This window comes from Arachis stenosperma, chromosome 7 (genome assembly GCF_014773155.1).
Source record: "Arachis stenosperma cultivar V10309 chromosome 7, arast.V10309.gnm1.PFL2, whole genome shotgun sequence".
In the NCBI taxonomy this organism is placed as follows: Eukaryota; Viridiplantae; Streptophyta; class Magnoliopsida; order Fabales; family Fabaceae; genus Arachis; species Arachis stenosperma.
Genome location: NC_080383.1, coordinates 49931193 through 49957746, shown reverse-complemented (window position 1 = coordinate 49957746; position 26554 = coordinate 49931193).

Here is a 26554-nt window from a genome sequence, read left to right as displayed (position 1 = left end):
TGTACCAATAGACTATTACACTAATTTAATTGACTTTAATTACTAAAATAACTTAACCATATATCACATCATAGTTTAAAAGTATCTTAGAAAGGTAAATATTTTATTACTAATAAAAGTATTTTTGTTTATTTTTGTAGATATATATTAAAATTTAACTTTTATTTTACTAATTTTATACAATTAAATTAATTTAAGAAAGATTAAATATAAAATATTAAATATTAAATATAAAATAAAAATAAATTAAATAAATTTTAAAATAATATTTAGTTAAATGATTTGAATTATACATTAATTAAGAAATATAATATATGATTATATAATATATTTAAAAAAGACCATAATATATAACCAGAATTACTCTGACCTGGTGATAATCAAGTTACTTCATATTCTTTGTAGAATTTTTAAATAGAAACAAACCCGTACACTGACATCATCAATGCATAGCAAATAAGTAAAAAAGTCTTATACCAATAAAATAGAAAAATATTAGAGAATAAATATTTTTTATTAATATTAATTAAATTGTTTTAATTAATATTTTATTATTATATTATTAAAATTAGGATTTGGAATTTTATTGATGAAGAATATTAGAATAACATCAGAATTTATTAATTTTTATCATCATCTTAGTCATTAATATTAAAAGTATGAAATAAAGTATGTAGTTGGATTATTAAACTAAAATTCTTTTAGAATGTTAGGAATTAAAAATCATTTAACAGTTGAATTTTTTTCTTATTTTATAACAACTAAAAATGAATTATTCAAATTTTTTTAAAAATTTTTATTTTTATTTTTTCATCATTTGTAAAGCACACAAAAAGAAGTTTAATTTCTAAATTGACTCACATACTTTTTAAATTTAATTTCTATTTTATTAATATATTATAGTTATTTTAAATTATAGAATTAAATTTTGAATAAAAATCATTTTTTAAGGAAAATAAATTTTTTTTATGTTAAATAATTTTTAAACAAGTTCTAAATGATGAAAAAAATAATAAATTCTTATGATTGTTAGTATTTTTTTCTCTATTGATTATAGGATTTTTTGCCTAAATAAATGAAATTGAAACCAAATTTATCAGATTCTCCTAAAACAAATTTCGAAACGTGTCTACCCTATTTCTAACATTATATAAATTAGCTTGGGGTGATAAGGGTTACATAATATGTTAAACATAGCACCTTAGGACGATTTATGCATGTATGGCCTAGTTCGAATTAGCCATAAATCGTGTCAGGGTATCCATGATTACTAGTTGAGTATAAATTGTCCTACCCTAGTGAATTCATGTGATTTTGGGTTGAAACACAAAGACTTGCCACGATTAATGTGCTTTTCGAACCCTAACAACCATGGCACAATTTACTTTCTCTTTACTAAACCTAATAGACCTGCCATGATTTACTTGCAACGTCGTAACTCTGAAGAGGCTAGAACGATTTATGATGATAAAAACTCTAAATAAACGAGTGTGGCGTCAACGAATTACACTTGAAGTTTAGTGAATTTAGGGAGAGATGGCTGAGAGTATATTTTTGTTAGTTCATCGCTGAGGGAAGATTGATGAAAACACAACTGAAGGTGTTGTGTTCTCTAGTAAAAAGCAGATAGGTGTGTTTGTAGATCCGTCAACGACTGTGATGGAATTACATAGTAGTATATTACAAAAGGCAGAAAAGTGTGGCAAAAAACGTGTGAAACAATTATTTTTTCTTATTCCTATATCACTGAGGCAAGGTTATGTTAAGTTTGAAAAGTACAAGATGCCTGGTAATGACGACAAGCGAGTTATATTCCACAGTCAAGCAAGATTTTTCGACTTGGGCGCTATAGAGTTGTTTGCCATAATGGTTAATGTAGAGAGTAGTGATGAGTCCATATTTTTCGATATATTTTGTCCTGATTTGAATTGATTCTAGCATATGAACTCACACTTAAGCACCCAAATAGCATACTTTTGTGTTTGATCCCTAATTTGATCATAAATGTAAAAACATGCAATTTTGTGCTTTGTTAGAGCAATTTAATTCCACTTTTATTCCATTCGATGTCGTGATATGGTTTGTGAGTGATTTCAGGCCTTGAAGGCAAGAATGGATGGCCAAATAGGGGAAGAAAGCATGTGCAAGGGAGAACATGAAGAAAATAAGGAAAAGCACACACAGCGAAGTGTGCGTGCGCACACCCTTCATGCATACGCACAAGCGAGAACTTCCATGTGTGCATGCGCACAAGTCAATTTTCAGCCGAGTGTGCGGATGCACACGTCTGTGCGTCCACACGGGTTCCTGCACGTGATTTCATCAATGAAACATGTGCTGCGCGATTTTGGAGGCCCTTGGCTCATTTTCGGAAGGCTGAAATGCTGATTTGGAGTGCTATATAAAGGGGGATTCAACACTTAGCAAGGGAGCTCACTTTTATTTAGGTAGTAGTAGTATAGGAAACTTCCATAGGAGTAGGAGTAGTGTAGAATAAATTGCTTTCTTAAGGTTTAATTTTCATCTCCATTGTAGCATTTTATAGCAAGCTTTTCTTTTGGATTTTGCTTCTTTAATTGTAAGTACTCTCAATTTCCTCTTTAATTATATTGTCTTTATTTTCATTTCCTCTTAGTTCAAGTGCTTTGTTTATATTTCCAATTTTGAGTTCTTGAAGTTTTGATTGATGAATTTAATGTTTCATACTCTCTTTATGTTTGATTGCTTGTTTATGTTTTGTTTTGTTGTTAGTTGGTTATAGTTTTCAATTTTCCTTTACAATTTTCCATGTTTTACTTTTATGCACACAAGGTATTTGTGAAAATGCCAACCTTAGATTTTGAGTAGGTTTTTCCCACCTTGGCTTATGGTTTGAGTTCCTAGGATACTAGAGTCATAATGTCCGACATTTAGTGGTAATTCTTGGGTAGTTAGTTGACTCTTGTTTCCATTTATGCTAGCTTTTTATCAACTAGTTTGGTAAGTTAGCTAGGACTTATGGATTAAGGTCAATTATGCTTGTTTGACTTACTCCTCGATGGTTGGGGTTGACTAGGCGAGATTGACTCATCATAATTATGATAGTTGTGGTTATAGCGATGATAGGATTCCTTGGATCCTCATTCCCAAGTCAAGGTCCTGTTATTGTATTTTTAGCATTTTCACTAGTTTTGATTTCATCTTCTCTTTTCTTGCATTAATTACAATTTTGATCATTCCTTAGTTCTTTTATTTCTTAAGTTCTTTAATATTTTAGTTCTTTGATTCAAAACCCCCCTTTGCCATCACAACCGAAAAAAAAAACATTTCCAATTGCGTCCTAGGAAGAACAAACCGAGGTTGAAAGACTCTCGGTTAATTAGAATTTGTAAACATTTGATTAAGAGAATTCATTGTTGGTTTGGACTATGCTACCAACGAATTGATTCTTGTTTTGATTGATGCCAAACTATACAACAAATTCTCTTGTCAGGTAGCTCTGGTGAACCCGCTACGAATCCGCCAATCGGCATAATATAAGGGAGTCCAGCGCCATTCCAGCTGGGCAACCGGTGACTCCCTTTGTTTCATCCCCATCATTTGCGGCTGATTTGCCAATTTCGATAGATGACTTGGATGATGGGCGTACCTTTGGATAGCTGCAGTTATAGTGGGAACAACACCTGTAGTAGAGGTGTACTGGCATTCATGGAGGTAAGAGAGAGAGATCCATTTGCGGAAGCTATAGGCGATGATGGGTCGGATTCGGAGTCACCAATTATTGGTGATGAAAGCGATGGCGAGGAAGACACCACACGTGCCGGGGGAGCACAAACCCATGCAAGCAGTCAGACACAGCAGTATCCTTGACACTTTTCAACTTTGGACCTTGATGCAATGAATCAGCCTGTATTTTCAGATCAGCAGCACCCCTGCTATTCACGGAGACAGGCTTAGTATGATTGGCATGGACGAGTTTTAAATCGGGCAATGGTTTGAAATCAAAGAAGAACCTGTACTGATATTCAAGAGTTATAATATTCATCGTGGTGTAGAATATAAAGTATTTGAGTCTGACCAATTGAAGTATTATGGAAAGTGTGTACGTGCAGTTCGGGAATGGATGTAACTGGCTGATACGTGTGACTATGAGTTAGAGGAACGGCTATTGGATAGTTAGAAAGTACAACAGACCGCACATATGTCTAGCAACTGAGATATCGACGGATCACAGGCAGCTCGATTATCATGTCATCTGTGCTTCAATTATATCGTTGGTCATGGCGGATGCATCAGTCTCCGTTAAGATATTGCAGAATGCAGTGTCATCAAAGTTTGGTTTCAAGCCTAGCTACAGGAAGGTTTGATTGGCCAAACAAAAGGCCATTGCTCAGATATATGAAGATTGTGAGGAGTCTTATAACCTTATACCAAGGTGGATCATTGGGGTTTAGTTGTATATGCCAGGCATTATAACGGTGTTGCGTACTTCACCAGCGAGGGCAGGTAATACGGTGGATGGAACGAAAGTTTTCTTTCATCGATTATTTTGGACGTTTCCTCCGCGTGTTAAGGCATTCAAGTATTGCAAGCCATTGATATCCATCGATGGTACTCAAATGGCGATTGTGCAAGATGGAAAATCGAACATTCTTCCAGTGGCATTCGGGTTAGTCGAAAGCAAGAACACATATTCGTGGAAGTTTTTCTTAGTCACCTTCGTCATCATGTGAGTCCCCAGCCCGGCATTTTAGTGATCTCTGACCGGTACACCGCCATCAAGGCTACCCTACTTGCAGAAGACGGTGGGTGGCTCCCGCCAATGGCATACCGTGTATTCTATGTACGACACATCTCTACTAACTTCGCTCTATCCTTCAATTCTAAGGATGGTCGAAAGATCCTCGTGAATGCCACATATGCGAAGACTGTGGAGGAGCATCGGTATTACATGGATATCCTACGGAAGGAAAACTCTGCCATGGTTGATTAGTGTGACAGGATTGGATTGGAGTTATTGACTCAATATCGAAATGGAAGCCTTTGATATGGCCATATGACGACAAACATTTTTGAATGTATTAATGTCGTGCTGAAGGGAACATGTAACCTACCAATGGGTTCACTTGTTAAGTCAATATATGGGCGTTTGGCTGAGCTCTTTGTGAAGAAAGGAAAGGAAGTCGAGTCGTAGCTCAGGGCTAAGCAAGAATTTTGCCAAACTCTTGTGAAGGCTATTGAGAAGAATCTACATGCCTCTAGAAATATGTGGGTAGATCTATATGACAAGGGAAACTCTGAGTTTGTTGTTGAGGAGCTTGCGCCGACCAGGGGAAGAATTGCAATGAGTAGTTTTCGGGTTTCTTTATCTGCGCGCACATGCGACTTTGGATACTTTCAAACCTTCCATTATCCATGTCGTCATGTGCTTGCTACATGCTCATTTTGTAGATTGGACTGGAGGATTTATGTTGATGATGTGTACCGCCTCAGCACCGTGTTCAACATTTATAAGATGCGTTTCTTTCCGCTTATTCAGGATGAGCTATTGCCCGTATATGAGGGACCTCATGTGATCCCCGATCCTGGTATGATGCGAGTTGTTGCTGGAAGACCTCGAAGTACCAAGATAAGGAATAGTATGGATGAGACTGAGCTGGATCGACCAAAGAGATGTGGAATGTGTAGGCTCTCGGGTCATACTAGAAGAAACTGTCCACAGCATCCAGGTGCTTCCAAATTTCATGAAGGAAGCAACGCATAGCCGCCAATGATTGATGCATTGGGTTATTAGTATTTGTTATTGATTGTTTGTCTTTATGATGATATGTTTGCTTTAAGTTTACGTTAAGTCGCTATTATTGTTAAATTGGCCTAATTCTATGTTATTTCGTGTTATGTTATTTTATGACAAAGTCGCCTGTAAAGACACCTTCTAAGACACCTGTACAACTAGGACAAAGTCGTCGAACCCTAACTGTACCTACCAAGCCCGTCAAGGTCCGCAACATACGAAAGCCACCGCAAATGAACCCTAGCACCAGACTTGTCTGCGAAAAGCATCGTAGACAACATCATCATAATGTAACCCCCACGCATAGATCTATACCGTTGCCTCCGATGCATTGGCAGGCAAGTCTCTGAACTTGTTATGGAACCAGAAAAACAAAACCGTGAAGTCATCAACACAGTCATCTGGTGGAAGTTCACCGAATAACTCTCCAAACAACACCTAGGCAGGCTTCCCCCTCCATCAACTACTCGAAATCGCTGAGACACCCGCTCACTTCATGTCCATCAATAGGGAGGCCAAACTGGTATGGCACATGCTATAGTGTTATAGTGCACTCCCCAAATGGCATATGGAACGTCTGGGTCTCAGGACGTCATCGCTCCATGAATGCACTAATCAGTAGCTCATCAAGTTTGAACCAATAATCATTCAACCTTACAACATGCATCAAATTAGCACGATCTAAGTAGGGTAGTATACGATCATGCATTACCATCCTCTGTTGCCTGCGAACGCTCCTAACACATCATGTTGGCTGATAAAACATAAATTTTAAGGCAACAATTTAATGGGTCGTTATACAGAAAAAACAAAAAACAACTCAGTATAAAAAGTTCCTCTAATAAGCTAACAAAATAAAAAAGGAAATGTCTTATGTATTCATCAAAATATCACAAGTCTAACAGCACAAGAAAAAATTCATCACAACTCTAACATCACAAGCCCACAACATCCTAACATCCTTTAAACCAACCAAAAAATCTATGAAATCACTAAACAATTGAACCCACAAGATCTTAATTAAAAAATGTTCTAACATGAATATTCGAACTATACTATATTCTTCAACATATTCTTCAAACTATACTAACTCAATTAAATTTGGATTCCGATAACTAACCTCTTCGTCGATAAAATCCGGCAACATGTGCAATACCATTCAAGCAGTACATATCTCTCTGGTTGGTGGCCATTCTTGCCGTCAGACGGATTCTTCCACCTCTGTCGCACCACTCACTACTATGTGCCTCACTTTGCTGGACAATGGATGCTCTGCCCCACCCGTCGTCGCACCGTCGCTGATGAACGCCGCACGCCTCCGCTCATTGGCACCTCTTCCGTCCACTGTGGGCTGTCTTCCTCCGAAACTTTCTCTCCCAAAGCTTTCCTAACGTTGAAAATGGTGGTTCCTCATCCACCAATGTTAGTCGCCCAATGTTTTGAGGTTTCACTTGAGCAATAACTCGCTGCAGCCTCCTTAGGGTAACTCTTTAACTATAAATCGTGGCAAACTAATGAGGGTCTTCAAGTAGAAAGTAAATCGAGCTAGAATTGTTAAGGTTCGAAAAGCACATTAATCGTGGCAAGCCTCTGTTTTAACACAAAATCATGTGAGTCCACTCAGGGTGGAACGATTTATACTCAACTAGTAATTATGGGTACTCTGACACGATTTATGACTAATTCGAACTAGACCATGCAAACATAAATCGTCATAAGATGGCATATTCACATATTATATAACCCTTATCACCCTATGACAATTTATATAATATTAGAAATAGGGTAAACACGTTTCAAAATTTTTTTCGGGAGAATTGGATAAATTTGGTTTCGGTTTTATTTATTTAAGTAAAAAACCGTTGATTATATAATATTTTTAAAAAAATACTTTTAAAATACCAAATATAAATAACACAATATATATATATATATAGGGAACTTTTTATTTTTTATATGATGAAAGAAATGGAGTATAGTTGAATTATGGGGGTGTAGGGTGATTCACCGGCGTATGATGGGTATGCAATAGAAATCGGACCGTCCGATGGGGGAAACTGAAATTGGACGGACCGAGTACTGTAATCGGGGGGTACACAAAACCCTCAGTCCGATTTGCTACCCCATGCCAGGTGGCACGCATGCAGCCCCCTCCGGATGTATCCAACGCTTCCCATATTAGCCTGGATGTACCCCCATCCTCCAGCAGCGTCCCTTTCAGCCTCACACCCAACACTCTCTCCATTTGCTTTCTAAACTCACACAATCTCCATTGTTGAAGGCTGCGAGTACCACATATTTGCTCTGAATAATTTGAATATAATGCCAAAAAGACTAAAAATTAAGGATGTGAATCAGCCAGAACTTTACATTGTTAATTATCTTGGATATCCAAATTATATAAGTTTTTATTATTTAAAATTTTGATTTAATAAATATAATAGTAGTAGAATAAAAATAATAGAGTAGAGCTAATTAGTTAAATTTAAGGGATTTAGAAATAGAATAGAGTAGAATTAATTAATTTAAAAGTTCTGAATTTTTTTGTTAATAATATGCTTTGTTTTGAAATTAAATATATGACTAATTGTTATTATGTTTTTGCTAGTTTACATGAATGAAATCAAATTATTATTATTATTATTATTATTATTATTATTATTGTTATTATTATTGATAATCTGTGGATTATTATTGTTATTGTTATTATTATTATTATTATTATTTGTTGGAAGGAAATTTGAATTCATATATTTTTGTTTTAGTTAATTGTATTGTACTGGAAGCAGAGACTAGAAGTACGAATTTGTAATATTTTAGTTTAAAAATAAAAATAATAAATTATTTTTTATTGTTGATAATAATTAACATTAATTTTGATAATTCTATTAGAAGAACCGAATGTAGAACACAAATTGATATGTTGGTTTATGAATAATAATAATAATAATAATAATAATAATAATAATAATAATTTATATATGCTTTGTATGTATGTAAATAATATATATATATATATATATATATATATATATATATATATATATATATATATATATAATGGAGCATATTCAGATTATTGTTAATATAATTATGTACTGGTAGTTATAATAAAAATATGATATTGCAGAGTTTACGGATGTTGATATGTGATCACTTTTTACCGTCAGACCCGTACAATCCAATTGTTGAGGTGCATTTACAGGAGATTGGTTTTTACCATGTTTCTCATATTGGAGTCATTCAATGCCAGTCAGCAATGATTAATGCTCTCATCGAGAGATGGCGGCCAGAAAATCACACGTTTCATTTTTCGGTTGGTGAGTGTGTTGTGTCGTTGGAGGATGTGGCGATGATTCTCAGACTGCCAACAAACGGAATGCCGGTTACAGGACCAACCACGAGTAGTTTTTAAGCCTTGGAGGCCGAGTGCTTGCACCACTTTGGTGTTGCACCGAGGAAGACGGACTGTAGAGGAAGCTTTATAAAACTGAGGTGGATTAGGGGTTTGAAGGATCACACAGTGTTGACTGATGAAATTCAGATTCAGAGGTATGTCAAGTGTCACATAATATTGTTATTTGGGACAATTCTGTTTGGTGACAAGTCTGGTGCAGCGGTGCATTGAAAATTTCTGCCTTTGCTCCGTAACTTTGCGGGGATCATACAGTATAGTTGGGGTTCAGCATGCCTCGCAAACTTGAACAGATCATTGTGTAGGGCAACTCATGTTGACTGCAAGGAGATAGATGATCCGCTTACACTTTTGCTTACTTGGGCTTGGATCCGTCTCCCATTTCTTGCCCCGATTCCTGGCAATCCCCGAATATTTCCGATCGCAAACAGGTAAAAATGAATTAATGTATGCGTTGATTTTTCTACTAGAAGTTGTATTCTATTTTTTACACAATTAGTTAAAAAAGAGATTTCTAACGGCAGGTGGCGCAACTGGGAACGTGAGAATTATGCTTACCGATATCATACGCTTGCGCACTATAAGAGGTTGCCAGATGATTTGCAAGAAGGACATGTATGTTGTAAACTACTAGTACTTGCTGTAGTTTGATAAATGAATTAATTGTTGTGTAGTCATCTGATAGTCTCGATGTGTCCAGTTTGTGTGGCAGGCTTATGGCATTGACCTCGTTGAGCCGGACGTGATTCCTGTAGACATCCGTGAGCATTCAGTTGTTTAGAGTGCCACAGTGCCGCTTATATCTTTTGAATGTGTTGAGTGGCATGCATCCGATAGATTCAGAAGGCAGTTTGGTTTAATGCAGGGCGCTCCTAATCAAGAGCGGGATCTAGGTGCATCACACGGGGAAGTACTAACTGGACCTAAGAATCAAGATTGGAGTGACACCCACTCTTTTTGGGTTATGCAATGGACCAATCGGTATAGTCATATTCTAGCTGATGACTGATAAACCCCATTTGTAGGGCTTATCTTATGCTTGATTTAGGGGATATTATAACCTTTTACCCACATTTATGCAATGAAATAGCATGGTTTGTATATTCTCCTTTAATTGTGCTTAAGAGTGAAAACATGCTTTTTAGGTCTTAAAATAAATAAATTTAATTCACCTTGATTCCATTAAATACCTTGATATGTTTGTTAAGTGATTTAAGGTTTAGGAGACAAAGATTGGATCAAGGGAATGAAGAAAGAAAGCATGAAAAGTTGGAGAACTCATGAAGAAATGAAAGAACCGGAAAGCTGTCAAGCCGACCTCTTCGCACTTAAATGACCATAACTTAAGCTACAAAGGTTCAAATGATGCAGTTCTAGTTGGGTTGGAAAGCTAACATTCGGGGCTTCGAAACAATATAAGATTTGCCATAGTTGCATCACGTATAGGGGTGCGCACGCGCACGGTACGCAGACGCGCCGATGGTGGCACATGACCCACTTAATGCAACACGTGGCCAGCGATTTTAGAAGCCTTGTGGGCCCAATCCAACTCATTTCTGATGCTATTTAAGCCAAGAATTGAAGGGGGAAACAACATACTTTATATACTTCAACCATTATATACTTCTCTCTAGGATTAGGATTAGGATTAGGTTTAGTTCTTAGATCTAGATTTTAATTCATCTTCTTCTACTTCTATCTTCTCAATTCCTTGTAGTTACATTCAATCTTTCTCTATTCTTTTGGTGTAATCTCTTTTATGTTGTTCTTGTGTTTTGTTGTAGATCTACTTTTATTTCTTCCATTTTTTTTCAATTCAATAAGAGGTAATTCATAATAATTGTGTTCATTTGATTTGTTGATGTTTAATTCCTTGCAATTGAGTAGTGTAGATTTACTTTTCTTGCAATTCTACTATGCTTTCCTTTTATGCCTTCCAAGTATTTGATGAAATACTTGGTTGGATTTTAGAGTAGAATTTTATACTCTTGGCTTGGAAAGGTGATGAGCGGATAATTTGTATGCTTTTTGGCATTGTTTTTAGTATGTTTTTAGGATCTTTTAGTTAGTTTTTAGTATATTTTTATTAGTTTTTAGTTAAAATTCACTTTTCTGGACTTTACTATGAGTTTGTGTGTTTTTCTGTGATTTCAGGTATTTTCTGACTGAAATTGAGGGTCCTGAGCAAAAATCTGATCCAGAGACTGAAAAGGACTGCAGATGCTGTTGGATTCTGACCTCCCTGCACTCGAAGTGGATTTTCTGGAGCTACAGAAGCCCAATTGGCGCGCTCTCAACGGCATTGGAAAGTAGACATCCTGGGCTTTCCAGCAATATATAATAGTCTATACTTTGCCCAAGATTTGATGGCCCAAACCGGCGCTCAAAGTCACCTACAGAAATTCCAGCGTTAAATGCCGGAACTGGCATAAAATTTGGAGTTAAACGCCCAAACTGGCATGAAAGCTGGCGTTTAACTCCAGAAAAGGTCTCTACACGAAATTCCTTCATTGCTCAGCCCAAGCACACACCAAGTGGGCCCGGAAGTGGATTTTTCTGTCATTTACTCAATTCTGTAAACCTTAGGACACTAGTTTACTACTTATAGGATCTTTTGACATTGTATCCGTACCTGATGACCCCATAACATTTTGTACACGTTTCTTTCCACAGTATGAGCCTCTAAACCCCATGGTTGGGGGTGAGGAGCTCTGCTGTGTCTTGATGGATTAATGCAATTACTACTATTTCTTATTCAATCATGCTTGCTTCGATTCTAAGATAACACTTGTTCTTAATCCGGATGAATGTGATGATCCGTGACAATCATCATCATTCTCAACTATGAACACGTGCCTGACAACCACCTCTGTTCTATCTTAGATTGAGTAGTTATCTCTTGGGTTCTTTAATCGGAATCTTCGTGGTATAGGCAGGACCTGATGGCAGCATTCAAGAGAATCCGGAAGGTCTAAACCTTGTCTGTGGTATTCTGAGTAGGATTCAATGATTGAATGACTGTGACGTGCTTCAAACCTGTAACCTACTGGGCGTTAGTGACAGACGCAAAAGAGGGATTCTATTCCGGTAGGGGAGGGAACCAAACCGGTGATTGGCAGTACTGTGACAGAGTGCGTGCATTAGCTTTCACTGCGAGGATGGGAGGTAGCCATTGACAACGGTGAAACCCTACACGAGCTTGCCATGGAAGGAGGCTTGCGTGTTTGATGAAGAAGACAGTAGAAAAGCAGAGATTCAGAAGATGGAGCATCTCCAAACCTCAACCTATTCTCCATTACTGCAATACAAGTAACCATTTCATGTTCTTTTACTTTTTACAATCAATCCTAATAATTTCTGATATCCTGACTAAGATTTACAAGATAACCATAGCTTGCTTCAAGCCGACAATCTCCGTGGGATCGACCCTTGCTCACGCAAGGTATTACTTGGACGACCCAGTGCACTTGCTGGTTAGTTGTGCGGGATTGCAAAAGTGTTATTGCAATTTCGTGCACCAAGTTTTTGGCGCCGTTGCCGGGGATTGTTCGAGTTTGGACAACTGACGGCTTATCTTGTTGCTTAGATTAGGACTATTTTATTTTTGTTGGTTTAGAGTCTTTTAGTTGAGTCTAGTTTCATATTCTAAGTTTGGTGTCAATTGCATGCTGTTGTTTTTCTTTTGATTTTCGAATTTTTCTTATTCTTAGTCCCTTTTTGATTCACAAAAGTTCTAAGTTTGGTGTTCTCTTTGTGTTTTTCCTTCAAAATTTTCGAAAATTTAGTGTTTGATTTTCTAAAAATTTTAAGTTTGGTGTCTTTTTGTGTTTTTCTCTTTCCTCTTTTTTAGAATCAAATCTTTTTCATAAAAATTTTTCAATCATATCTTTTTAATTGCTGTTTTCAAAATCTTTTTTTTACTAATTGATTCAGTTCTCAATTTGCTTTGATCTCATTTTCCCTTTGATTTTCGAATTCTTTATTTTATTTTCCTTTTGTTTTATTTTATTTTTTTTCGATTATTTCAAAAAAAAAAATTTTAAAAATATACAAAATTTATCTCTTTGCAATCATTCTCATTTCCCTTTTGTCCATTATGGACTCAAGTGGAATTAATCAGTCCAAGAGGACTCTGGGGTCTTATGCTAACCCCATTACAGCTGCATATGGGAGTAGCATCTGTATACCTCCCATCAAAGCAAGCAGCTTTGAGCTAAACCCTCAACTCATTATCATAGTGCAGCAAAATTGCCAGTATTCCGGTCTTCCACAGGAAGAACCTACTGAGTTTCTGGCACAGTTCTTACAAATTGCTGACACAGTGCATGATAAAGAGGTAGATCAGGATGTCTACAGACTATTACTGTTTCCATTTGCTGTAAAAGATCAAGCTAAAAGGTGGTTAAATAACCAACCTACAGCAAGCATAAAGACATGGAAACAGTTATCAGACAAATTCCTGAATCATTTTTACCCTCCAAAAAGGATGACACAGCTAAGGCTGGACATCCAAGGCTTTAAACAAGAGGATAATGAATCCCTTTATAATGCCTGGGAGAGGTATAGAGGTATGCTAAGAAAATGTCCCTCTGAAATGTTTTCAGAGTGGGTACAGTTAGACATTTTCTACTATGGGCTTACAGAAAAAGCTCAGATGTCTTTAGACCACTCAGCTGGTGGATCTATACACATGAGGAAAACAATTGAAGAAGCTCAAGAGCTTATAGACACTGTTGCTAGAAACCAGTATCTGTACTCTAGTAATGAGCTCCCTCCAGAAGAGGAAGTCATGACAGTAGTCACTAACTCTAATCCTCAAGAACAGATAATGGAGCTTAATCAACAACTGCTCCTGATGACAGAACAGTTAGCAGAATTTAAAGAGATGCTCCATGAAACTAAAGTTGCTAATAAGAGCATAGAACTACAGTTGAATCAAGCAAAACAGCAAATATCTAAACAGATAACAGAGGAGTGCCAAGCAGTTCAATTGAGGAGTGGAAAGACCTTGAATAACACTGTTCAAAAGAGCAAAAAGCCAAATAAGGAACAAATGACAGAGGACAACCAACCCACTGTTCAAAATCCCTCTGAGGACAGTAAGAGCCCAGAGAGGAATATTGGCGTTCAAACGCCAGAAAGGGAAGGAAAGCTGGCGTTAAACGCCCATTCCTTGCCCAGTTCTGGCGTTCAAACGCCAGAAAAGGGGGAAAAGTTGGCGTTAAATGCCCATTTTCCACCCATTCCTGGCGTCCAAACGCCAAGGGAAAATCAGACACCTGAGAGTGCTGACAGTAATCCTCTAACAAGGCTTCTTCAACCACTTCTGTAAGGAATAAACCTGCAGCATCTAAGGTTGAAGAATATCAAGCCAAGATGCCTTATCCTCAGAAACTCCGCAAGGCGGAACAGGATAAGCAATTTGCCCGCTTTGCAGATTATTTAAGGACTCTTGAAATAAAGATTCCATTTGCAGAGGCACTTGAGCAAATACCTTCTTATGCTAAGTTCATGAAGGAAATCTTAAGTCATAAGAAGGATTGGAGAGAAACTGAAAAAGTGTTTCTCACTGAAGAATGCAGTGCAGTCATTCTAAAAAGCTTACCAGAAAAGCTTCAAGATCCTGAAAGCTTTCTGATACCATGCACATTAGAAGGCACTTGCACCAAGATAGCTTTATGTGATCTTGGAGCAAGCATCAATCTAATACCTGCATCCACTATCAGAAAGCTTGGGTTGATTGGAGAAGTCAAACCAACCAGGATATGCCTCCAACTTGCTGATGGCTCCATTAAACACCCATCAGGCATAATAGAGGACATGATTGTAAAGGTTGGGCCATTTGCCTTTCCAACTGACTTTGTGGTGCTGGAAATGGAGGAGCACAAGAGTGCAACTCTCATTCTAGGAAGACCTTTCCTAGAAACTGGACGAACTCTCATTGATGTACAAAAAGGGGAAGTAACCCTGAGAGTCAATGAGGATGAGTTCAAGTTGAATGCTGTAAAAGCTATGCAGCATCCAGACACACCAGAGGACTGTATGGACGCTGACATTATTGACTCTCTGGTAGAAGAGATCAATATGGCTGAAAGCCTAGAATCAGAGCTTGAGGACATCTTCAAAGATGCTCAAACTGATCAGGAAGAGCCAGAGGAGGCAAAGGAATTTTCGAAAATTCCTCAGGAGGAGGATAAGCCTCCTAAGCCTGAACTCAAACCACTACCACCATCCCTGAAATATGCATTTCTGGGAGAGGGTGACACTTTTCCAGTGATTATAAGCTCTGCTTTAAATCCACAGGAAGAGGAAGCATTGATTAAAGTGCTGAGGACACACAAGACAGCTCTTGGGTGGTCCATAAGTGATCTTAAGGGCATTAGCCCAGCTAGATGCATGCACAAGATCCTATTGGAGGATAATGCCAAACCAGTGGTCCAACCACAGAGGAGGCTAAATCCTGCCATGAAGGAGGTGGTGCAGAAAGAGGTCACTAAATTACTAGAGGCTGGGATTATTTATCCTATTTCTGATAGCCCCTGGGTGAGCCCTGTCCAAGTTGTTCCCAAAAAGGGAGGCATGACAGTGGTTCATAATGAAAAAAATGAACTGGTTCCTACAAGAACAGTCACAGGGTGGCGCATGTGTATTGACTACAGAAGGCTCAATACAGCCACCAGAAAGGATCATTTTCCTTTACCATTCATAGACCAAATGCTAGAAAGACTAGCTGGTCATGATTACTACTGCTTTTTGGATGGCTATTCAGGCTACAACCAAATTGCAGTAGATCCTCAGGACCAAGAGAAAACAGCATTCACTTGCCCTTCTGGCGTGTTTGCCTACAGAAGGATGCCTTTTGGTCTGTGCAATGCACCTGCAACCTTTCAGAGGTGCATGCTCTCTATCTTCTCAGATATGGTAGAGAAATTCCTGGAAGTCTTCATGGATGACTTTTCAGTATATGGAGACTCATTCAGCTCCTGTCTTAACCACCTATCACTTGTCTTGAAAAGGTGCCAAGAGACTAACCTGGTTTTAAACTGGGAGAAATGTCACTTTATGGTGACTGAAGGAATTGTCCTTGGGCACAAAATTTCAAGCAGGGGAATAGAGGTGGATAAGGCAAAGGTGGAGGTAATTGAAAAATTACCACCACCTGCCAATGTTAAAGCAATCAGAAGCTTTCTGGGGCATGCAGGATTCTACAGAAGGTTTATCAAGGATTTTTCGAAAATTGCTAAACCTCTGAGTAACCTGTTAGCTGCTGACACACCATTTGTGTTTGACACACAGTGTCTGCAGGCATTTGAGACCCTAAAAGCTAAGCTAGTCACAGCACCAGTCATCTCTGCACCAGATTGGGCATTACCATTTGAATTAATGTGTGATGCCAGTGATCATGCCATTGGTGCAGTGTTGGGACAGAGGCATAACAAACTTCTGCATGTCATTTATTATGCTAGCCGTGTTCTAAATGATGCACAAAAGAACTACACAACCACAGAGAAAGAGTTACTTGCAGTGGTTTATGCCATTGACAAGTTTAGATCCTACCTAGTGGGATCAAAGGTGATTGTGTACACTGACCATGCTGCTCTTAAATACTTACTCACAAAGCAGGATTCAAAACCCAGACTTATAAGATGGGTGTTGCTTCTGCAAGAGTTTGATATAGAAATAAGAGACAGAAAAGGGACAGAGAACCAAGTGGCGGATCATCTGTCCCGGATAGAACCAGTAGCTGGGACGTCCCTCCCTTCTACTGAGATCTCTGAGACTTTCCCAGATGAGCAACTCTTTGCCATTCAGGAAGCTCCATGGTTTGCAGATATTGCAAACTATAAAGCTGTGAGGTTCATACCCAAAGAGTACAGCTATGTGCAGAGAAAGAAACTAATTTCAGATGCCAAGTACTACCTTTGGGATGAACCATATCTCTTTAAGAGATGTGCTGACGGAGTGATCCGCAGGTGTATACCCAGAGAAGAAGCACGAAGGATCCTATGGCACTGCCATGGATCACAGTATGGAGGACATTTTGGAAGTGAGCGAACAGCCACTAAAGTTCTCCAGTGCGGCTTCTACTGGCCTACTCTCTATAAAGATTCCCGAGAGTTTGTGCGTAACTGTGACAGTTGCCAAAGAGCTGGTAACCTGCCTCACGGATATGCCATGCCTCAACAAGGAATATTAGAGATAGAATTGTTTGATGTATGGGGAATTGACTTCATGGGGCCATTCCCACCATCATACTCAAACACCTACATTCTGGTGGCAGTGGACTACGTATCTAAGTGGGTAGAAGCAATTGCTACACCCACTAATGATACCAAAACCGTGCTGAAATTCCTCCAGAAAAACATTTTCAGCAGGTTTGGCGTCCCCAGAGTGCTAATCAGTGATGGGGGCACTCATTTCTGCAATAAACAGCTATACTCTGCTATGGTTAGATATGGAATCAGCCATAAAGTGGCAACTCCGTATCATCCACAGACTAATGGGTAAGCTGAAGTCTCTAACAGAGAGCTAAAAAGAATCCTGGAACGGACTGTAATGGCCCGAAGAAAGGATTGGGCAAAGAGCTTGGATGATGCTCTGTGGGCATACAGAACAGCATTCAAGACTCCTATAGGCACCTCTCCATACCAATTGGTGTATGGGAAGGCCTGTCATTTGCCTGTGGAACTGGAACATAAAGCCTATTGGGCAACCAGATTCCTAAACATGGATGCACAGTTAGCTGGTGAGAAAAGACTGCTCCAGCTAAATGAGCTAGAGGAGTTCAGACTCAATGCCTTTGAAAATGCAAAAATTTATAAGGAAAAGGCAAAGAAGTGGCATGACAAGAGATTGTCAACCAGAGTCTTTGAGCCAGGACAAAAAGTTCTGCTCTTCAACTCCAGGCTCAAATTGTTTCCAGGAAAACTCAAATCCCGGTGGAGGGGTCCGTATGTGATTACAGGAGTATCACCATATGGATATGTTGAGCTTCAGGATATTGATTCTGACAAGAAGTTCATTGTTAATGGACAGAGGATCAAGCACTATCTTGAAGGAAATTTTGAGCAGGAATGCTCAAAACTGAGACTTGAGTGATTCTCAGTGAAAGTCCAGCTAAAGACAGTAAAGAAGCGCTTGCTGGGAGGCAACCCAGTCATTAGGAAGGTGTATGATTAGTTCTTACAGAGTCAAGTATCAAAAATGAAGGAATTCACAGAGTTACAGAAGGATTCAGCTCAAAAAGCAGAGAAAATGAGCTTACTGGCAAAAAAACGCCAGTAAGGGGCATTTTGGGCGTTAAACGCCAGAATGGGCACCATTCTGGGCGTTTAACGCCAGTAATGGTACCATTTTGGGCGTTAAACGCCAGAATGGGCACCATTCTGGGCGTTTAACGCCAGGTGTGCAGCATCCTGGGCGTTTTGGAAAAACGCCCAGTGATAAAGGATTTCTGGCGTTTAACGCCAGCCAGGGCACCTGGCTGGGCGTTAAACGCCCAAAAGGGGTAGCAAATGGGCGTTAAACGCCAGAATGGGTGCCATTCTGGGCGTTTAACGCCAGAAAGGTGGGGGGACCACATTTTTGTTTTCAACTCAATTTTTTTCAAACTTTCCTCTTTTTAACCATACTTTTCTACTTCAACCTTTCATTATTCACTTTCAAATCTTCACAAATCAAAACCATTCTTCAAATCTATTTCAAATTAATCCCAAATCTTCTTCAAAAACTCACCCTTTTCTCAATTTCTTTTCATATCTTCTCAAATCTCCTTTCAAACTTTTATTTTTTTCGAAATCTCTTCTCCCCTCCCTTATGAATTCACGTTTGGAACCCCCTTTTGCCCACACCATTCGAATTTTCTCTTCCTCCCCCTCTCTTCTCTCTTTCCTTTTGCTTGAGGACAAGCAAACCTCTAAGTTTGGTGTGCTTTTCCGTGATCACTAAGCCAAGATTCATCAATATCATGGCTCCTAAGGGAAAACAAACCAATTTAAGAGGCAAGAAAGAGAATAATCCAAAGAATCTTTGGAATGAAGAGAAGTTCTTAACCAAAGAACATGAAGACCATTATCATAAAATAATGGGTCTGAGGTCAGTGATCCCGGAAGTTAAATTTGATCTGAAAGAAGATGAATATCCGGGGATCCAAGAGCAAATTCGAAACAGAGGATGGGAAGTTCTAACCAATCCTGAGACAAAGGTTGGAAGGAACATGGTTCAGGAATTCTACTCAAATCTGTGGCTAACAGATAAGCAGAGAATGACTGGAACTGCTTACCATACCCATAGAACCATGGTCAGAAGGAAAGTTATATACTTCCATCTGGACAAAATAAGAGAAATATTCAAGTTGCCTCAACTGCAAGATGATCCTGATTCCTTTAATAGGAGGATGGTGAGAGTAGATAAGGGGTTGGATCAGGTTCTAGAGGACATATGCCTCCCTGGAACTAAGTGGATAACCAATTCTAAGGGTGTCCCAAACCAACTCAAGAGGGGAGACCTCAAACCAATTGCAAGAGGTTGGCTAGACTTTCTTGGGCGTTCCATATTGCCCACTAGCAACCGTTCTGAGGTCACCATCAAGAGAGCAGTGATGATTCATTGCATTATGCTTGGAAAAGAGGTGGAGGTCCATCATGTGATTGCTTGTGAGATTTACACAATTGCAAATAAGAATTCCACTGAAGCCAAATTGGCTTATCCAAGCTTGATTTCCTTGCTCTGTAAAGAGGCTGGGGTGAAGATGGGAATAGATGAGTTCATACCCATTGAACACCCAATCACCAAGAAGTCAATGGAAGGACAAGTGCAAGACAACTCCATCAAAAGGAGGGCGCATGAGTTCCTCCCTGAACTCCCTGAAATTGGCTACTGGGCCAACCTAGAAGCATCTATTAACAAGTTGTAAGAGACTATGGAGCAACTGAAGGAAGAACAGCAGAATCAAAGCTGCATGATCTGCAAATTGCTGAAGGAACAAGAGAAGCAGGGGCGTGAAATCAAAGAATTAAAACGCCAAAAGCTCTCCTCTCAAGCTGAGGGAGCATCCACTTCTCAAAATCAAGGTTGTTGAGTCCTAACTCTGTGAAAACCTCTATCATTAGGAGCCTATTTTTTTTCGTTTTTATTTTTGTTTTTCTATTTCTAGTTTCACCTTATATTTATTTTCTGAGTCTTGTTCTTAATTCATAATTAATAAAATTTAAAGTTTATGCCTTAAAAGCTATGAATGTCCTATGAATCCATCACCTCTCCTAAAAGAAAAATGCTTTAATCACAAAAGAACAAGAAGTACAGGATTTCGAAATTTATCTCTGAAACTAGTTGAATTAGTTTGATGTGGTGACAATACTTTTTGTTTTCTGAATGAATGCTTGAACAGTGCATATGTCTTTTGAATTTGTTGTTTTAAGAATGTTAAATTTGTTGGCTCTTGAAAGAATGAGGAGAAAGAGAACTGTTATTGAGGATCTAAAAAATCATCAAATTGATTCTTGAAGCAAGAAAAAGCAGTGAAAAAAAAATTTCGAAAAAAAAAGAGAAAAAGAAAAAGAAAAAAAAAAGAAATAAAGATGTGATCCAAAGTAATAAGAGTGTGCTTAAGAACCCTGGACACCTCTAATTGGGGACTTTAGCAAAGCTGAGTCACAATCTAAAAAGGTTCACCCAATTATGTGTCTGTGGCATGTATGTATCCGGTGGTAATACTGGAAGACAGAGTGCTTTGGGCCACAGCCAAGACTCATACACTAGCTATGTTCAAGAATCATCATACTTAACTAGGAGAATCAATAACACTATCTGAGTTCTGAGTTCTCATAGATGCCAATCATTCTGAACTCCAAAGGATAGAGTGAGATGCCAAAACTGTTCGGAGGCAAAAAGCTACTAGTCCCGCTCATCTAATGGGAGCTATGTTTCTTTGATATTTTGGAGTCTTTAGTATATTCTCTTCTTTTTATCCTATTTTGATTTTCAGTTGCTTGGGGACAAGCAACAATTTAAGTTTGGTGTTGTGATGAGCGGATAATTTGTATGCTTTTTGGCATTGTTTTTAGTATGTTTTTAGGATCTTTTAGTTAGTTTTTAGTATATTTTTATTAGTTTTTAGTTAAAATTCACTTTTCTGGACTTTACTATGAGTTTATGTGTTTTTCTGTGATTTCAGGTATTTTCTGACTGAAATTGAGGGTCCTGAGCAAAAATCTGATCCAGAGACTGAAAAGGACTGCAGATGCTGTTGGATTCTGACCTCCCTGCACTCGAAGTGGCTTTTCTGGAGCTACAGAAGCCCAATTGGCGCGCTCTCAACGGCATTGGAAAGTAGACATCCTGGGCTTTCCAGCAATATATAATAGTCCATACTTTGCCCAAGATTTGATGGCCCAAACCGGCGCTCAAAGTCACCTACAGAAATTCCAGCGTTAAACGCCGGAACTGGCATAAAATTTGGAGTTAACGCCCAAACTGGCATGAAAGCTGGCGTTTAACTCCAGAAAAGGTCTCTACACGAAATTCCTTCATTGCTCAGCCCAAGCACACACCAAGTGGGCCCGGAAGTGGATTTTTCTGTCATTTACTCAATTCTGTAACCTTAGGACACTAGTTACTACTTATAGGATCTTTTGACATTGTATCCGTACCTGATGACCCCATAACATTTTGTACACGTTTCTTTCCACAGTATGAGCCTCTAAACCCCATGGTTGGGGGTGAGGAGCTCTGCTGTGTCTTGATGGATTAATGCAATTACTACTATTTCTTATTCAATCATGCTTGCTTCGATTCTAAGATAACACTTGTTCTTAATCCGGATGAATGTGATGATCCGTGACAATCATCATCATTCTCAACTATGAACACGTGCCTGACAACCACCTCTGTTCTATCTTAGATTGAGTAGTTATCTCTTGGGTTCTTTAATCGGAATCTTCGTGGTATAGGCAGGACCTGATGGCAGCATTCAAGAGAATCCGGAAGGTCTAAACCTTGTCTGTGGTATTCTGAGTAGGATTCAATGATTGAATGACTGTGACGTGCTTCAAACCTGTAACCTACTGGGCGTTAGTGACAGACGCAAAAGAGGGATTCTATTCCGGTAGGGGAGGGAACCAAACCGGTGATTGGCAGTACTGTGACAGAGTGCGTGCATTAGCTTTCACTGCGAGGATGGAGGTAGCCATTGACAACGGTGAAACCCTACACGAGCTTGCCATGGAAGGAGGCTTGCGTGTTTGATGAAGAAGACAGTAGGAAAGCAGAGATTCAGAAGATGGAGCATCTCCAAACCTCAACCTATTCTCCATTACTGCAATACAAGTAACCATTTCATGTTCTTTTACTTTTTACAATCAATCCTGATAATTTCTGATATCCTGACTAAGATTTACAAGATAACCATAGCTTGCTTCAAGCCGACAATCTCCGTGGGATCGACCCTTGCTCACGCAAGGTATTACTTGGACGACCCAGTGCACTTGCTGGTTAGTTGTGCGGGATTGCAAAAGTGTTATTGCAATTTCGTGCACCAAAAGGTAACTTAGGAACTCTTGAGTTACTAATGTCCAAGTAATTGATGATTGGGATCCATTGACTCTAGTTCTCACTAATTGAATTAGTGGAGAGTTAAGACTTATGGACTAGGATTGATATAGCTCATTTGACTTTCCTTTACTACTAGTTAGAGGATGATTTAATGAGATTAATCCTTGCCAATTCTCATATTGTGGTTAGTGATTAGGATAGAGATCCTTGACCACCAACCCTTGCCAAGACCTTTTTAGGCCTTAGTTTACTTTCTTGCCATTTATCTTTCATGGTTGATAAACCCCATTTGTAGGGTTTATCTTATGCTTCATTTAAGGGATTTTATGACCTTTTACCCACATTTATCCATTGAAATAGCATGGTTTTATAACTTCTCCTTTAATTGTGCTTAAGAGTGAAAACATGCTTTTTAGGTCTTAAAATAGCTAAATCTAATTCTCCTTGATTCCATTAGATGCCTTGATATGTTTGTTAAGTGATTTAAGGTTTAGGAGGCAAAGATTGGATCAAGGGAATGAAGAAAGAAGCATGAAAAGTTGGAGAACTCATGAAGAAATGAAAGAACCGGAAAGCTGTCAAGCCGACCTCTTCGCACTTAAACGACCATAACTTGAGCTACAGAGGTCCAAATGATGCGGTTCCAGTTGGGTTAGAAAGCTAACATTCGGGGCTTCGAAACGATATAATATTTTCCATAGTTGCTATAGGTATGGTGGCGCGCACGCGCATAGTACGCGCACGCGCCGTTGCTGCCACCTGGTTCACTTAAAGCAAAACGTGGCCAGCGATTTTAGAAGCCTTGTGGGCCCAATCCAACTCATTTCTGATGCTATTTAAGCCAAGGATTGAAGGGGGAATCAACATACTTTACATACTTTTAATCATTAGCTTAGTTTAGTAGTTAGAGTTAGTTTCTAGAGAGAGAAGCTCTCACTTCTCTCTAGAACTAGGATTAGGATTAGGTTTAGTTCTTAGATCTAGATTTTATTCATCTTCTTCTACTTCTACCTTTCAATTCCTTGTTGTTATATTCATCTTCCTCTATTCTTTTGTTGTAATTTCCTTTATGTTGTTTTTGTATTTTGGTGTAGATCTACTTTTGTTCCTTCCTTTCTCTTTCAATTCAATTCAAGGTAAATCATAATAATTGTGTTCCTTTTGATTTGTTGTTATTAATTCCTTGCAATAATTGTTGTTAGATCTTGTTCTTGTTGTTGATTTACTATGTTTTCCTTTTATGCCTTCCAAGTGTTTGATGAAATGCTTGGTTGGATTTTAGAATAGAATTTTATGCTCTTGGCTTGGAGAGGTAACTTAGGAACTCTTGGGTTACTAATGCCCAAGTGATTGATGATTGGGAGCCATTGACTCTAGTTCTCACTAATTGGATTAGTGGAGAGTTAGGACTTATGGACTAGGATTGATATAGCTCATTTGACTTTCCTTTACTACTAGTTAGAGGATGATTTAATGAGATTAATCCTTGCCAATTCTCATATTGTGGTTAGTGATTAGGATAGAGATCCTTGACCACTGGTGCACGAAATTGTGATCATCAATGGCGCCAAAAACTTGGTGGGCTCATTGCAATCTCAACTCTCTATCACAACTCCGCACAACTAACCAGCAAGTGCACTGGGTCGTCCAAGTAATAAACCTTACGCGAGTAAGGGTCGATCCCACGGAGATTGTTGGTATGAAGCAAGCTATGGTCACCTTGTAAATCTTAGTCAGGCAGACTCAAATGGGTATAGATGATATATGAATAAAACATAAAGATAAAGATAGAGATACTTATGTATATCATTGGTGAGAGCTTCAGATAAGCGTATGAAGATGCTTTCCCTTCCGTCTCTCTGCTTTCCTACTGTCTTCATCCAATCCTTCTTACTCCTTTCCATGGCAAGCTTATGCAAGGGTTTCACCGTTGTCAGTGGCTACCTCCCATCCTCTCAGTGGAAATGTTCAACACACCCTGTCACGGCACGGCTATCCAGCTGTCGGTTCTCGGTCAGGCCGGAATAGAATCCAGTGATTCTTTTGCGTCTGTCACTAACGCCCCGCCTGCTAGGAGTCGTCACAGTCATTCAATCATTGAATCCTACTCAGAATACCACAGACAAGGTTAGACCTTCCGGATTCTCTTGAATGCCGCCATCAGTTCTTGCCTATACCACGAAGATTCGGTTAAAGAATCCAAGAGATATCCACCCATCTAAGGTAGAACAGAGGTGGTTGTCAGTCACCGTTCATAGGTGAGAATGATGATGTGTCACGGATCATCACATTCATCAAGTTGAAGACAAGTGATATCTTGGAACAAGAACAAGCAGATCGAATAGAAGAACAATAGTAATTGCATTAATACTCGAGGTACAGCAGCTCACACCTTAATCTATGGTGTGTAGAAACTCCACCGTTGAAAATACATAAGAACAAGGTCTAGGCATGGCCGAATGGCCAGCCTCCCAAAGTGATCAAAAGATCTAAAGAACAAAAGATTCCAAAGATCAGAAGCTCCGAAATACAATAGTAAAAGGTCCTATATATAGAAAACTAGTATCCTAGGGTGTACAGAGATGAGTAAATGACATAAAAATCCACTTCCGGGCCCACTTGGTGTGTGCTTGGGCTGAGCAATGAAGCATTTTTCGTGTAGAGACTCTTCTTCGAGTTAAACGCCAGCTTTTGTGCCAGTTTGGGCGTTTAACTCCCATTTTGGTGCCAGTTCTGGCGTTTAACGCTGGGAATTATGAGGGTGACTTTGAACGCCAGTTTGGGCCATCAAATCTTAGGCAAAGTATGGACTATCATATATTGCTGGAAAGCCCAAGATGTCTACTTTCCAACGCCGTTGAGAGCGCGCCAATTGGGCTATTGTAGCTCCAGAAAATCTACTTCGAGTGCAGAGAGGTCAGAATCCAACAGCATCTGCAGTCCTTTTCAGTCTCTGAATCAGATTTTTGCTTAGGTCCCTCAATTTCAGCCAGAAAATACCTGAAATCACAGAAAACACACAACTCATAGTAAAGTCCAGAAAAAGTGAATTTTAACTAAAGCTTATAAAAATACTAAAAACTCAACTCAAACTACTAAAAACATACTAAAACAATGCCAAAAAGCGTACAAATTATCCGCTCATCAACACCAAAACTTAAATTGTTGCTTGTCCCCAAGCAACTGAAAATCAAATAAGATAAAGAAGAGAATATGCAATGAATCCAAAAACATCTATGAAGATTAGTATCATTAGATGAGCGGGGCTTTTAGCTTTTTGCCTCTGACAGTTTTGGCATCTCACTCTATCCTTTGAAATTCAGAATGATTGGCTTCTTTAGGAACTCAGGATCCAGATAGTGTTATGATTCTCCTAGTTAAGTATGATGATTCTGAACACAGCTACTTTATGAGTCTTGGCCGTGGCCCAAAGCACTCTGTCTTCCAGTATTACCACCGGATACATACATGCCCAGATACATAATTGGGTGACCTTTTCAGATTGTGACTCAGCTTTGCTAAAGTCCCCATTAGAGGTGTCCAGGGTTCTTAAGCACACTCTTTTTGCCTTTGGATCACAACTTTATTTCTTTCTTTTTCTTTCTTTTCTCTTTCTTCTTTTTTCGTTTTTTTTTTCGCCTCTTTTTTTTTTCACTGCTTTTCTTGCTTCAAGAATCATTTTTATGATTTTTCAGATCCTCAGTAACATGTCTCCTTTTTCATCATTCTTTCAAGAGCCAACATTCATGAACCACAAATTCAAAAGACATATGCACTGTTTAAGCATACATTCAGAAAACAAAGTGTTGCCACCA